Genomic DNA, 13,694 nt, shown 5'->3' with positions numbered 1-13,694 from the left:
TATTGTAAACTATTAATTTCTCAGAAAAATGAACTAATTTGAAATGAAAGTATGACTATAATATTCTACTGATTTATGCAATAATCTATACATCTATAGTGTGTCCCCGAAATATGGCATCGAACATTTTCTCAACTGTAGGAATTAATGATGCGTAGAACCATAAAATATTTTCAAGTATACAAGGTGTTTCTAAAATATCAAAATAACGAGTAACTTTGCTATTTTTATAGAATGCCAGTATCTAGTACGATAACGATAATAGATGGGTACGATAAAGTTCTCGGGCGGCCCTTCCGTCCAGCGTTTTTTAATTTGTGCTCAAGGAAACGCGAAACCCTTTACCTATATAAAAATCAATAGAAATTAATAATAAAACTAAGAGTCTATGGTTAGAGCAACTAACGCTCTTCTTCTTCTTCTTCTTCAGATTTTTCCCATTATAAGTTCGCCGTTTTCATCCTCCACAGCACTCTATTCTCCCAGTCACATTCTTTGAGGTTCTATCTATCATAGCATTCCCTATGTAAGTTTTCCATCCCATAGCAGGTTTTCCTCTCCATTTTCTTCCCAGCAGGTCCCAGTCCAATATTCTTTTCGGCCACCTGTGTTCTGACATCCTTTGTACATGCCCATACCACTTCAGGGCTCTGTTTTCCAACTTTTTTGTAATTGAGCATTCTACTTCCATTCTGTTCCATATTTCCTGTGTTCTTATTCTATCCTCTCTGGTGATTTGTAGACATCTTCTCAAAAAGTCCAATTCAAATGTTCTTATTTATTGCGAATTTTTGTTGTCATTATGGCCATACTTCCGCTTCCATACTTCCGCTGATAAATCAGCGGGCCCCCTCCCAATAAAAGCACACATTGTATATCAAAAGTTTTTAATAAACATTAAACATAAATCAACGTATAAAAACTTAAGCTAATTTAAAACAGTAAAATAATATTAATCCTATCGTTTTTCATACTGACATAACTGATCACTTTACTCCAGCCGTTTTATAAATAAGTTAACACAATATCATATGTATGATACATTTATAAATAAGTTAAATAATTACAAACAAACTAGACTAAGAGCCGCTATAGGTGAAATTTCTTAATCATTTTAGGCACGACGGGACCCTATAACTTAAATAGTAGAACCTAAAAGAAAACGTTTGAGCACTGTGCCGTCACTTTTCAGTGGCACATGCGTCTACAGTGGCGCATCAAACTTTCCACTTATGGACGGGATACATAAATTAAAAAATACCCTCCTTCATTACCAGAATTTAACTTTTTTAAATTCTATGCGATTAAGATATAAGATTCATCGTAATTTTAACCCACCACCCCCTTCTCCCTGCCCCCACCATCAAAAACATTATTTTTCGATTTTTTTTGGTGGGATGCAATCAATTTTAAAATTTCAAAAAATTCACAAGCATAGTTAAGGCTTTTATAAAACACGTCTATTATTTATAGACCTGTAGGTTGAGTGTACATAACCTCAAAAAAATTTTAATTTTTTTTTTTTTTTTGGAAAAAAGTATATAACTTTTGTTTGGGGATAGCTAGAATAGAATAGAAATATGTTTTGTTGTCACTGAAAATTATACAATTTTATGGACAAAGCAACATAGAGTCACAAAAAAGATATACATAACAATAACAAATACAATTTTATGAAATTAGATAAATCGTCAATAAAAAAATATAAACAAGTTAAAAAAGTGAAGTAAAAAACAAAACCAATATATTGCAAAATTACTGTAAATTGCAAAATTGAACATACAACATATAATAAAACACAAACAAAGTTGTTTTTATATAATAAAATATATAAAAAAAAACACAAACTAGTTTTTTCTTAGTCTTGTGTATTTTATCAAACAATATATTTCTAATTTTTTTCAGATTTTTCTGTTACGCTGGTCACCTTAAAAAGTCCAAAAAAACTGTTTTGAGGGGGTTTTGGGGGGTTTGAACGTGTTTTTCTGATTTTGAAATATTCTAAAGGACTCAGTTACTTCAAGTTACATATAACCTATAAAAACAAAATTGATTTGATATATTATGAAGTCTATAAAATAGGGAAAATCCCCCAAAACCCCCCAAAAAACAGTTTTTCGGATTTTTGAAGGTGGGGAGCCTTAAGGAAAAATCTGAAAAAAATTAAAAATATAGTGTTTGATAAAACACACAAGATTAAGAAGAAATTAGACCTGCAGCTATTCCTCAAAAAAAGTTATACGCTTTTTTGAAAAAAAAAAAATTTCTTTTAATTTTTTGAGGTTATGACATAACACTGTACATTGTACACTCTACCTATGGGTCTAAAAAAAATAGGCATGTTTTATAAAAGCCTCAGCTATGCGTATGAATTTTTTGAAATTTTAAAATTGATTGTATCCAAAGATAAAAAATAGAAACGAAAAATGAAGTTTTTGATGGTGGGGGCAGCGGGAAGGGGGTGGTGGGTTAAAATTACGCTGAATCCTATGTGTTAATCACATAGAACTTAAAAAAATAAAAAAAAATTAAATCTGTTAGTAGGGAGGGTAACTTTAAATTTATTTATCCCGTCCATAAGAGGAAAGTTTGATGCGCTACTGTCGACGCTTGTGCCACTGAAAAGTGACGGCACAGTGTTCAAACGTTTTCTTTTAGGTTCTACTATTTAAGTTATAGGGTCCCATCGTGCCTAAAATGATTAAGAAATTTCACCTATAGCGGCTCTTACTCTAAACCTCTAGGAGTAGGGAGATAAAACGCTTAAATAGAAAATAAAACCTTGGATAACGGTGGGGTAGATATATTTAATCAAACGACGAGATTTTCTTAAAAAGAGATTAATAAAGCAATTATTGCCAACACTTAGGGATAGGTGCAAATTTTGGCTCCAGTGTATTTTACATGCATTAATTTTTTTCGAATCCCGAGAAAACTAATAGGTATTTTTAAAAAAATTAAACTCAGAATGAAAGATTACGTTATTACTGAGGGCCGAAAGTCCCTGAAAACTTCTATAAAGTTTATTTTAAATGGGGTGAAAATAAAAAGAGAAAATTGAGTGTGATTTTTAATTTCAAATATCTCATTCAAAAGAAACTTTTTATTTATTCTAAGGGACTTTCGGCCCTCGGTAATAAGCTGGCGGTAATAAGATAGCCGGTGGTATCCAATAGACGCCGTACAGCGTGTATTGGAGACCACAGCCTTAGATCTAGCTCTTAGATATTTCAAACTGTAACTGTACTGATTAAACTTACTAACTGCAGTGATTGCTTCCACATATGAAGGGCGAAATTTCTGGTTGTCCTCATTTTTGTTTATATTTAGAATTTAATTTCAGTTATTTTATAAGAATAAAATTACCTAAAAGTAGGTAAAAAGCTGAAGAATGAAGGTGCTATAAATACGAACAAAAGCAGCATCGAGCGTCTAATTTATTGTCTTGAAATTCTAAATTTCTAAAACTTTGTAGTTTACAACAACTATTCATGGATCATGCTGATATAAATACAAGTGTTTCGGTTAGTAAGTACAGGCGGTTATTCTTTAAACAATTGTTGAAACCATGGCTTCGGCTTAAGCAGGCAAAAAGAGAATACAGAACCTGACACCTATGTTTCTTACGCCCGGTTTCATAATCAACTTAAAGTGAACATTAACTAAAGTTCACTTTAAAGTTGACATTTACCCATATGAATTGCATTGATAAAGGTACAACTTAAAATTTAAAGTCCACTTTAACTGATTATGAAACCGAGCGTTAATAAATTTTGTTTTCAATTTCTTTGATAAATAGGTCTTATTTGTTTTTATTTATAATTAGGTACCTACACAAAAATGAAAATTTATTAAGCAGTTAGATGTTCCAGTGTGTACTTGTGTAGTTCAAAATGTCCCCATCAAATTATAAATAAAAAGTAAAAAATAAAAAAATATGAAAAAAATATTTTTAAGAAACGCTTTTTTTAGTTACGAGTCACTAAAATTAAACATATAAAAAAATCAACCAAAAAGCAAGAAATTAAAAAAATTTGAAAAAATCTAACATATTCGTTAAAGAAAAACGTGGTGCGAAAACCGTTTATTCGATGAAGACGTGCCACGCTTTTCTTTAACGAATGTGTTAGATTTTTTCATTTTTTTTTTTTTTATTTTTTGCTTTTTAGTTGATTTTTTTATATGTTCAATTTTAGTCACTCGTAACTAAAGAAAAGCGTTTCTTAAAAATATTTTTTTCATATTTTTTTATTTTTTACTTTTTAGTCTTACACTTTTCAAACAATAAAATATATCGTCATGTTTATTAAAATATGTATAAAACATGTGACATACAAACATGAAAAGTAGTCGGAATCGGCAAAAAAATTGAAACTTTATTGTTTATTTATGAAGCATAAAGTAAACAATTAACGTAAAAAGTGAAATTATGTATTATAGTTCATATAATTAGCTACAATCTGTAAAAGTTTCAAGTTTCTTCTTTGTGAAAAACAAGAGAATTTAAGCATTTTCCATTAAAATCGTTTTTTATTTAAACAATTAATAAACAAAAAAATGTTTTATTGACTATTCCTGTATTGTTCCCGCGAATGCATATGTCTGCAAATTTTTAGTCATTTGAATTGAAGAAAAGGCAGTCAAATTAACGTCCAATGATTTGACCCAAACGATTGAACTAAAGAAAAGCGTTTAATTAATAATTAATACGCCAAAAAGAATTCTAATGTTAATTGTACCACAAAACTTCTCTACCGGTGGTTTTTCTAAGACTACTATAAAAACACGAATTTTTTTAAATCGAGCTTTGGTTGAAGTTTTGTTTCGTATCGTATCGAAATTTGACACGAATAAACGCCGATTTATGTATAAACAAATATATGAGCGTTCAAAATTTGAAACTTTATTGTTTATTTATGAAGCCTAACGTAAACAATTAACGTAAAAAGTGAAATTATGTATAGTTCATATCATTAGCTACAATCCGTAAAAATTTCAAGTTTCTACATTGTAAAAAACAAGAGAATTTAAGCATTTTCCATGAAAATCGTTTTTTATTTAAACAATTAATAAACATAAAAAATAAAAAATTGAAGGCACTCGTGGGAGTGCCGACAGAAGTGAAAACTTCTTATAGTATATAAATTACGAGCTCAATGCTTTTACCCCATCCTAAAAGAAGTGCTATACCTATATCATATACGATATACGCGATGCGTATGCCCTATGCTATTTATGCACACATACACATAATTTATATATGTACAAAATTTATTTCAGCGAAGTGATGACGGTCGCAAATTCAATACTTTTTCCCATCCAAGAAGTGCACAACGTCCCTAAAGGAATTTTCAATTAAAAAATTTATTTCGTCGAAGCGACAACGGTCGCTAATTTAATAATTTTCCCCATCCAAAAAGTGCACAACGTCCCTCAAGAAGTTTTAACTTCAAATACCTATTTATTTCGTCGAAGCGATGAAGGTTCGCTAATATAATATTTTCCCCATCCAAAAAGTACACAATGTCCCTCAAGAACTTTCCACTTCAAAAATTGATTTCATCAAAGCGATGACGGTCGCTAATTTAATACTTTTATCCATCGAAAAAGTGCACAACGTCCCTAAAGAAGTTTCACTTCAAATATTTATTTCGTAGAAGCGATGGATGACAGTCCCTAATTCAATACTTTTCCCCCATCCAAAATGTGCACAACGTCCCTAAAGAAGTTTCACTTCAAATATTTATTTCGTCGAAGCGATGAAGGTCTCTAATTTAGTAATTTATCCCCATCCAAAAAGAGGACAACGTCCCTAAAGAAATTTTTGACTTCAAAAATTTATTTCGTCGAAGCGATAAAGGTCGCTAATTTAATATTTTTCCTCATCCAAAAAGTGCACTACGTCCCTCAAGAAGTTTCCACTTCAAAAATTGATTTCATCGAAACGATGACGATCGCTAATTTAATACTTTTTTCCATCGAAAAAGTGCACAACGTCCCTAAAGAAATTTCACTTCAAATATTTATTTCGTCGAAGCGATGACGGTCCCTAATTCAATAATTTTCCCCCATCCAAAAAGTGCACAACGTCCCTCAAGAAGTTTTCACTTTACAAATTTATTTCATCGAAGCTATGACGGTCGCGATGACGGTCGATAATTTAATACTTTTTTCCATCCAAAAAGAGCACAACGTCCCTAAAGAAGTTTTCACTTCAAATATTTATTTCGTCGAAGCGATGACGGTCGCTTATTTATTACTTTCTCTCCATCCAAATTTAATAATTTTTTCCCATCCAAAAAGTGCACAACGTCCCTAAAGAAGTTTTCACTTCAAAAATTTATTTCGCCGAAGCGATGACGGTCGCTAATTCAATACTTCTTCCCCATCTAAAAAGTGCACAACGTCCCCAAAAGAAGTTTTCACTTCAAAAATTTATTTCGTCGAAACGATCACGGTCGCTAATTTAATACTTTTTCCCCATCCAAAAAGTGCACAACGACCATCAAGAAGTTTCACTTCTAAAATTTATTTCTTCGAGGCGATGACGGTCGCCAATTTAATACTTTTTCCCATCCAAAAAGTGCACAACGTCCCTAAAGAAGTTTTCACTTCATATACGTACATATACGTACAAAATTTATTTCGCCGAAGACATGACGGTCGCGATGACGGTCGCGAAATAAATCCTTTTTACCTTTCTAAAAATAAGTTTTACATTTATTTTAAATTTAAATACTTCTATACAATTTATGTATAGACACATAATATAGATACGTACAAAATTTATTTCGTCGAAGAGATGACGGTCGCTATGACGGTCGCGAAATAAATCTTTTTTCCCCATCCTAAAATAGGTTTTACATTTATTTTAAATTTAAATACTTCTATACAATTTATATATACATACAAATAATATATATAGCATAAGTGATGACGGTCGCAATGACGGTAGCGAATTCAATGCTTTTTCCCCTATCCAAAAATCGCACAACGTCCCTAAAGAAGTTTTCACTTCAATAAACGTACAAAATTTATTTCGCCGAAGAGATGACGGTCGCGAAATAAATCCTTTTTCACCATCCAAAAATAGGTTTTAAATTTATTTTAAATTTAAATACTTCTACACAATTTATATTCACATACATTATAATATATGTATACGTACAATATTTATTTTGCCGAAGCGATGACGGTCGCCAAATCAATAATTTTCCCCATTCGAAATAGGTTTTACATTTATAAATTTAAATACTTCTACACAATTTGTATACAGTGCTAGTCAAAAGTCCGTACCCCCCTCGTATCTTTTGAACGGTTATACCTATAACAGTGAAATTTGGAGGAAGGAAATAAACGGACGTAAGCTTCTTAACTAGTTATGACAGGTGACGTAATAGTGACAGATGACGTTACAGAGCCACTGTGACCGATAATTTTAAATAGGACCTTATGGTAAGTGATACCTCGTTTGAAAGGTATTTAGAATACCTATTCAGTCATACTAATTTTTTTGAGTTTAGGTTGATTTTGATTTTGGTGAATAAATTAAATAAATATAAAATTTTAGTTTCGAATTTAATTAATAAAAATTCAAATGTCCGCCTATGAATTTTTTGGCAAAAAAGTTGACGTTTTTTAATTCTCTAGTAGTTTTTACGTCGACGTCAACCTGTTTGAAAAGTAATCATAGGCGAAATTTTGAATTTTTATTAATTAAATGCGAAATTACAATCTTATATTTATTTTATTTGTTCATCAAAATTAGCTTAAACTCAAACATAAGATACGAGGGGGGGTACGGACTTTTGACTAGCACTGTATATACATATTTGTAATATATACGTACAATATTTATTTCGCCGAAGCGATGACGGTCGCGATGACGGTCGCAATGACGGTCGCGATGACGGTCGTAATGAGGGTCGTAATGACGGTCGCGAATTCAACGCTTTTATCCCATCCAAAAACTGCGATTACGGTCGCAATGACGGTCGCGAATTCAATGCTTTTTCCCCTATCCAAAAAGTGCACAAAGTCCCTAAAGAACTTTTCGCTTCAAAAATGTATTTACTATTCGTGAATTGTTCCCGCAAATGCATATGTCTGCAAATTTTCATTCATTTGCATTGAAGAAAAGTCAGCCAAATTAACGTCTAAAAATTTGATGCAAACTATTGAAGTAAAGAAAAGCGTTTAAATTAAAAAATAAATAAAATGCGTATTAGAGCGGGCCCCTGCGGGGCCCGGGCCCTGGTTCCGCGGGTTCCGCGCCAGTACGCCACTGCTATGATATAAGATCGTTTTTTGTTTTCTTTGGTTAGAGTGTTGTCCCATATCACTCCATGGAGTGCTTTCGTGACTTGTTTTCCCCGTGCTATTTTCAATTCTATATCTTTTATGTAATTACCATCACGGCTTATTATTGATTCCAAATACTTAAAAGTCTTCTTCTTCTTTGGGTGCCGTCTTCTTAGCGAAGGTTGGCGATGACTTCTGCAAAGTCTTCTCTATTTTGGGCTTTTCTTATTAGACTTTGAAAGTCTAATCCTGTCCATTCTTTGATGTTGCGCAGCCAAGTCATTTGTCGTCTACCCGGACCGCGTCTTCCTTCCATTTTCCCTTCCATAATAAGTTGAAGTCCCGACACCAATAGGTAGAAGGGAATTTGATTATATATATATATATATATATATATATATATATATATATATATATATATATATATATATATATATATTTGTACAAATATTTTCGACCGTACTGTGTTATAGTGGTTTGAAGTTTCAGCAATTCGGTCATGTGAAATAAAAGTCTATTTGTTATTTCTCAATATTTCGTCACACTTTTGTGACTTCTTCAGGAGAAAACTGTAAATTTATTAAGATTAGAAATTAACAAAAGCTAAATATTTAATTACTTACAACTATAAGAGTATTAATTTAGATTTTTTTAACATATCGTAAGGGACATTGACTTAATTTTGATTTTGACATTTATTATTTCGGAGTTATGGTAACTGCAATAAATTTTATATTCATAGAATATTGTCTGATATTTAAATTTTTTATTCATTTTCAGTCCATGGAATTTTCAGCATAGGACGAATATTTGACCTATTTATTATTAAAAAAAGAATTTTAAATATCAGACAATATTCTATGAATATAAAATTTATTGCAGTTACCATAACTCCGAAATAATAAATGTCAAAATCAAAATTAAGTCAATGTCCCTTACGATATGTTAAAAAAATCTAAATTAATACTCTTATAGTTGTAAGTAATTAAATATTTAGCTTTTGTTAATTTCTAATCTTAATAAATTTACAGTTTTCTGCTGAAGAAGTCACAAAAGTGTGACGAAATATTGAGAAATAACAAATAGACTTTTATTTCACATGACCGAATTGCTGAAACTTCAAACCACTATATATATATATATATATATATATATATATATATATATATATATAATAAGTTGAAGGAAGTTATACCTGTCGTGTCTAAATATGTGTCCAAGATAAGATGTTTTACGTCTCTTGACAATTTCTGTGAGTTCACGTTCTCTACTCATACGCCTTAAAACTTCTTCATTTCTAGCGCGGTCGGTCAATGGAATTTTCAGCATAGGACGAAATACCCACATCTAAAAGCTCTCTAAACGTCGTAACGAGCTGACTGTTAATGTCCAAGCTTCCACGCCGTGCAACAGTACACTATACACATAACACATTATCATGCGGTATCGTAGGGACAGATCAAGATTGCGGGCAGTGAGTAACTGTCGCATCTTTAAGAAGGTGTTTCTTGCCTGTTCTATTCTACATTTAATCTTTTGTTCTTGGTCTAAGGTTTCATGTATCCATCATCCTAAGTACTTAAACTTTTTCACTTGTTCAACGAGATTGTTGTTGACTAGGATGTTTATAACTGGTGTGTGCTTTTTTGAAATTACCATTGTTTTAGTTTTTTTTACATTCACCTTGAGACCATATAGTTCTCCTTCTCGCACTACTTTGGTTAACAGAATTTGTAGTTCTTCTGCACTGCCAGCAATCAGTACTGTATCATCGGCGTACCTGATGTTGTTCACAACATTTTTCCATTGACTTTTATGCCTTCTTGTGCTTCATCTAGAGCTCGTGCAAAAATTTCCTCTGAGTACAAGTTGAATAATAATGGTGATAATATACAACCTTGTCTAACTCCTCTTTTAATGCTTATGGTTTCAGTATCACCCATTTCGGTTCTAACAGAGGCGTTTTGATTCCAGTAGAGTTCACGTATTGTACTAATGTCGTTTGAATCCAGGTTCTTTTTTTTGCAAGCATCCCATTAGCTGATCATGTTTGACTTTGTCAAAAGCCTTTTCATAGTCTATAAATCACAAGTAGACATCTTTTTGTTGATCCCGACACTTTTGCATGAGAACAATGAAACTAAACAAAGCCTCTCGAGTGCCCATACCGTTTCGTAAGCCAAATTGTTCCGGACCCATATCTTCTTCGCATTTTTTGTAAATTCTGTTATGGATAATTTTTAGAAATAGTTTCAGAATATGGGGCATGAGACTTATTAATCGAAAGTCGCTACATTGTTTTGCGTAGTTTGATTTAGGTATAGGTACAAACGTAGACGTTAACCATTCTTGTGGAATTGTACCAGTCTTGTATATACTATTGAAGAGTCTTGACAATAGTTCTAAATTGTCTTCTTCCAAAAGATGTATAATTTCACTATGGACGTAGTCAGGTCCAGAGGCTTTTCCGGTTTTCATATTTTTTAAGGCGTATTTTATTTCTGATGTTAAGATGGGCAAGTCGTTATTTTCGATGTTTGTTTGTCTAACAATATTTATTGTTCTATTGTCTGAGAATAGGTTTTGTATGTATGTTCGCGCTTATTTCTTCTGTTGTGGTCAGGACTATATCATCCGTGCTTGTTATTGTGCCAGTCTGCCGAGCGTTTCTGATCCCAGACATTTCTTTAATTTTCTTATGGAGAAGTCTATCATCATGTTTATTCTGTAGGTCTTCTATCTCTTCGCAAGTTTCTGCAAGCAACTTTTCTTTTGCTTCCACTATCATTTTTCTTATTAATCTTTGTATTTCTTTATATTTATTCCAGTCTTTGTTGTTGTGTTGTCGTCTCACATTCATCATTCTAATATTTCATTAGTTATCCATGGTTTCTTGTCTCTTTGATTTGTGGGTTTAAGGTGGTCTTCAGCTTTTAGAAATAGTCTTAAGTTCTCTCCATATTTGGTTTAAGCCGTCGGATTCTTCTGATAAATCAATTTTCTTTTGTCTGTTTTTAAGTTCTCGACATTCGTGGTTAAGTTCTTGTGATATCTTCTGTTTTGTTTCTACGTTCTTGAGTAAGCTCATGTCTGATGTCTGTTCTCTCTTCTTTTAAATTTAGCGACAAGCAAGGTATGGTCGGAAGGGACATCTGCACCGGGGTAAGTTTTTGCGCTTTGTATGCTATTTCGGTATCTCTGGTTGATCATGATGTAATCTATTTGGTTTCTGACACAATTTTTATCATTGTCATGTGGCGATTTCCATGTGTATAGTCTGCGCGCAGGTAATTTGAACCATGTATTCATAATAGTAATATTCTGTTCTTGACAAAATTGAAACAGCCTATCGCCTCTTTCATTTCGCTGACCTAATCCATGTTCTCCAATGATATTCTCAGATCTACCTTTTCCGACTTTCGCATTGAGGTCTCCCATTATTACAGTTATTTCGTGCTTTTTTGTAAGCTGCATCAATCCTTGTAGGTCTCCGTAGAACTATTCTATTTCAGTGTCGGGTTTATAAGTTGTTGGAGCATATACCTGTATGATATTGATGTCGATTGGACTTCCATGTAATTGTAGAAGTAGCATACTATCCGAGTGGTAGATCACATTTTTAATGCATTTTTCTATACCTTGGCTTACTATGATACCAACGCCATTCCAGTGCTGTCTTTGATTGTTACCTGAGTAGTATATTGTCTTGTTGTCAATTTTCATTGTTCCTGAATTAGGCCACCTCATCTCACTGATGCCAAGAATACTAATGTCAAGTCTATTAATTTCTTGGGTGGTGTTGTGGATTTTGCCGGCTTCAAACATACTGTTGACATTCCAGGTTCCAATTTGTATTGTTAGTCTATTTTTAACTCTTTCCACTTTCGGGTGGGTCCTAGCTTTCTTCGCGGGGATTCTTAGCACCCCCTGACCATCTAAGGTCTGCCACGGACTGGGGCCAATTGTACGGTTGTGCTTTGCATGATCTAAAAGTCTAACAACTCTTAATAATCTCCTCAAATTTAAGTTCAAATCTGCAACCTCAAATCCATTACATAATTATTCGGTCTTACACATATTTTTCGTGAGTCCGCATAGCTCATACTCTTCCTTTAATTTCCTTATCTAATATTCCATGTCCTCCTTTCCTTGTCTTGTGTAAAAATGACTTGGTCATCGGAGAACAGTAGTGAATGTAATAATATATTCTAAAAATCCACAAGGAAAATCAGAGGTTTTTCTCTAACTGGCTGTATACCATCAATCACAAAAATTTGATGAAAAATCCTTTGTAAAAGGTATAATTTTTTTTTATTAAAATCCCTTTAAGGGCTACATCATCGAACGTTTTCGATTTTTAACAAAATCATCATCAGTGTTCCGAACTGGTTAGTTGCAAGCTGAGCCACCAAAGAAATACCAGGATGCGAACCCTTTAAATGGTATAAAAACATGTTTTAATCGCATATTTGGTTAAAATTCCATAGGATATATATATATATAATATTTATGAAGAATTATGCCCTTGGACACAGCATGACTCTCCCATCACGTGGGTTGCAAAGCAAGTAGATGTGTCTCTACATGACGACTATTAGATAACAACTCTCTTTAGCATGCATTTTAACAGAAACAAAACTAAATTAACAATAAAAAAGAACAGTTTAAAACTTTAAAAACTAACAAAACTTTAAAAACAAAAAGGCACATAATGTAAATAGTTCTTATCGACACCTATAAGAGTTATTTGTCGACCAGGTAAGCGGTATGCATAGCGCAACATAAGAGAGACGAGATTATTTAATGGAGGCTCTGTGATGTTTTGGGGTAGGATTTCTTTAAGAGTAAGTACGGATTTTGTGTCTACATTGAGGCTCTTTAAATAGCGAGAGGTACATTACACATATTTTTTTCTTTGAACACTCTGTTCCTTTCGCACTATATATAGGAAATAATTTCATGTTAGTGGTATGATAAGACATAGCCTCCTCACGTATCGCATGTCGTCAGTTAAAGCACATATTAAAGAGTAAAACCGTCTAGGGTCTTTGTTATATCAGAGAAATTAAAAAACTAAAATGTTCACAAAATATGAGACTACACCATAATATCGATGTATACCCTTTGTACCTTTTTTTTAACCACAAAACCGTCTATTTTCTTTGTTTCTAGAGATATCAGAGACATTCAAAAAACAAAATGTTCACAAAACATAAGACTACAATACGATTCCGATGTACACTCGCATTTGTACCTTGTCCTCCCTATAGGGTATCTCAAATTTAACATAAGAAAAACATCTCTTTTCTTCCACCCGGTATAAGTACAAAAAAGAAGTTTGAGTAAATCTTTGCACAACCGTGTAAAAACCTGTTCACGACAAAATCAACTAT

The sequence above is a fragment of the Diabrotica virgifera genome, chromosome 10, assembly GCF_917563875.1.
Source record: "Diabrotica virgifera virgifera chromosome 10, PGI_DIABVI_V3a".
Lineage (NCBI taxonomy): Eukaryota > Metazoa > Arthropoda > Insecta > Coleoptera > Chrysomelidae > Diabrotica > Diabrotica virgifera.
This window is presented reverse-complemented; position numbering follows the sequence as displayed.